The sequence below is a fragment of the Canis lupus genome, chromosome 14 (genome assembly GCF_003254725.2).
Source record: "Canis lupus dingo isolate Sandy chromosome 14, ASM325472v2, whole genome shotgun sequence".
In the NCBI taxonomy this organism is placed as follows: Eukaryota; Metazoa; Chordata; class Mammalia; order Carnivora; family Canidae; genus Canis; species Canis lupus.
The window spans coordinates 1,160,457-1,163,445 of NC_064256.1; the positions used below are offsets into that span (position 1 = coordinate 1,160,457).

Consider the following 2,989-nt stretch of genomic DNA (forward strand, 5'->3'; position numbering starts at 1 on the left):
GCTTTTGCACAGCAAAGGGTACAGTCAACAAAACTAAAAGACAACCTTCATAATGGGAGAAGATATTTGCAAATGACCTATCAGATAAAGGGCTAGTTTCCAAGATCTATAAAGAACTTATTAAACTCAACACCAAAGAAACAAACAATCCAATCATGAAATGGGCAAAAGACATGAGCAGAAATCTCACAGAGGAAGACATAGACATGGCCAACATGCATATGAGAAAATGCTCTGCATCACTTGCCATCAGGGAAATACAAATCAAAACCACAATGAGATACCACCTCACACCAGTGAGAATGGGGAAAATTAACAAGGCAGGAAATCACAAATTTGGAGAGGATGTGGAGAAAAGGGAACCCTCTTACACTGTTGGTGGGAATGTGATCTGGTGCAGCCACTCTGGAAAACTGTGTGGAGGTTCCTCAAAGAGTTTAAAATAGACCTTACCTATGACCCAGCAATTGCACTCTTGGGGATTTACCCCAAAGATACAGATGCAATGAAACGCCGGGACGCCTGCACCCCAATGTTTATAGCAGCAACGTCCACAATAACCAAATTATGGAGGGAGCCTCAGTGTCCATCGAAAGATGTATGGATAAAGAAGATGTGGTTTATGTATACAATGGAATATTACTCAGCCATTAGAAATGACAACTACCCACCATGTGCTTCAACGTGTATGGAACTGGAAGGTATTATGCTGAATGAAGTAAGTCAATTTTAGAAGGACAAACATTATATGTCCTCATTCATTTGGGGAATATAAATAATAGTGAAAGGGAATATAAGGGAAGGGAGAATAAGTGTGTGGGAAATATCAGAAAGGAGACAAAACATAAAGACTCCTAACTTTGAGAAACGAACTAGGGGTGGTGGAAGGGGAGGAGGGCGGCAGTTGGGGGTGAATTGGTGACAGGCACTGAGGGGGGCCCTTGACGGGATGAGCACTGGGTGTTATTCTGTACGTTGGTAAATTGAACACCAATAAAAAATAAATTTACTATAAAAAATAAAATAAAATAAAATTTATTTGTGATTAGGAAAAAAAAATTAAAGAACTATAACTCAATTTCTAGAAGTTAATAAAATTGGCCAAGTTAAAGTATATTCTTAACTGAATATTTTTTACATTTAAATACTTATATTTCAAATTACAAATACAGATTAAACTAGTTTTTATAGCATATCAGTTTTATTTTATAATGATTTAGAAATAATCCATTTCACATTCTTTAAGCTTTATCCAAATAACAAGTGAGACAGAAAATTGAGTTCCATATTCTATTCACTCATTCATGTATTTAATATATATTTTTGAGGAAATACTATGTTCCAGGCATTGTTTTAACCATTCAGAATGTACAGAGTTGAAAATAAAGTTTCTGTTAGAAAGGATTTCCATTGGTCAGTTAGAATGGCAATAAACAATAAGTAAAGCTCATAATTTTATTTAATATGTAAAAGGTGAAAAATTTGCAAAATAAATCAAAGGGCAGCATAGTAAGAGGAGAAATAGGCAAGCTGAGGTGTGGGGGGATATTAAAATTTTCAGTAGACAATGCTGGCGTAGGTATCACTTAAAAAATGACATTTGACAAAAGACTGAACTTGATTCAAGATTATGGAATTAAGACTGTGAGACTACAGGGCGTTAACAGCTTATTCAATAGAACGAATGTCATCATTTGATTCAAACAAATAAATGGCCACATTATAAAACAAGAACACTTCTTAAGCTGGTTGAAATCTTATTGAGTATAATTGTAAAATATGCATCCCTCCCATTTTAATACATTTCTCAATGTAAATGTGTTTGAGAGTTATATTATTGCTTTTTTTTTTTTCATTTTAGGGAAAAAAATGGAGTTCATGATGGGACATGAGAATCACATTTTTACCAGTGACTTCATTCTCTTAGGACTCTTTGCTTCTTCCCATACAAGCCAAATTTTCTTCCCCTTTATATTCATCATTTTTATGGTGTCTTTAACAGAAAACACAATCATGATCCTCCTTATCCTCAGGGACTCGAGACTCCATACTCCAATGTATTTCCTGCTCAGCCACCTCTCTTTCATGGACATCTTGCATATTTCCAACATTGTTCCCAAAATGATCACCAACTTTCTCTCAGGCAGAACTATTTCATTTGCAGGTTGTGGCTTCCAGATATTTCTATCCCTCCTCCTGGATGGTGAGTGCCTCCTCCTGGCGGCAATGTCTTATGATCGCTATGTAGCCATCTGTCATGCACTGCACTATCCCATACTTCTATCCCATACTTATGAATGACTATGTCCGCAATCTCATGGCTGCAGGGTCCTGGCTTGTTGGGACCATCAACTCCATAGCCCACACAGCTTATGCCCTGTACTTTCCCTTCTGTGGTTCGAGAGCCATTGATCACTTTTTCTGTGAAGTCCCTGCCATGTTGAAGTTGTCCTGTGTGGACACAACACCCTATGGACGAGAAGCTTATGTAAGTGGCATAATTTTTCTCTTTTTTCCTGCCTCCCTAATCTCCCTCTGGTAGCCATCAGTTTGTTTTCTATAATTAAGTCTGTTTCTTTCTCTCTCTTTTGCTCTCACTTTCTTTTATTTTTTCCCTTTGTGCATATTTTTGTTGTTTCTTAAATTCCATATATAAGTGCAATTGTATGATATTTATCTTTCTCGAACCTAATTGGGTTAGTATTATACTCTTTAGCTCCATCTATTTGTTACAAATAGCAATATTTCATTCTTTTAAAAATTATTTTAAATAAATTAACATATAGTGTATTATTAGTTTCAGGGATAGAGTTTAGTGATTAATCAGTTGCATATAACACCTAGTGTTCATTCCATTAAGTGCCTTCCTTAATGTCCATCACCCAGTATACCATATCCTCCCACCCAACTCCCCTCGAGCAACCCTCAGTTTGTTTCCCAGAGTTAAGTGTCTATTTTTGGGATGCCTGGGTGGCTCAGCAGTTTAGCA

General features: G+C 36.5%; 1 pseudogene; it reads left to right on the plus strand.

The window, feature by feature from the left end:
* The first annotated feature begins 2,013 nt into the window (after positions 1 to 2,013).
* Positions 2,014 to 2,542, plus strand: LOC112665334 (olfactory receptor 2AJ1-like; annotated as a pseudogene).
* The last annotated feature ends 447 nt before the right edge of the window (positions 2,543 to 2,989 follow it).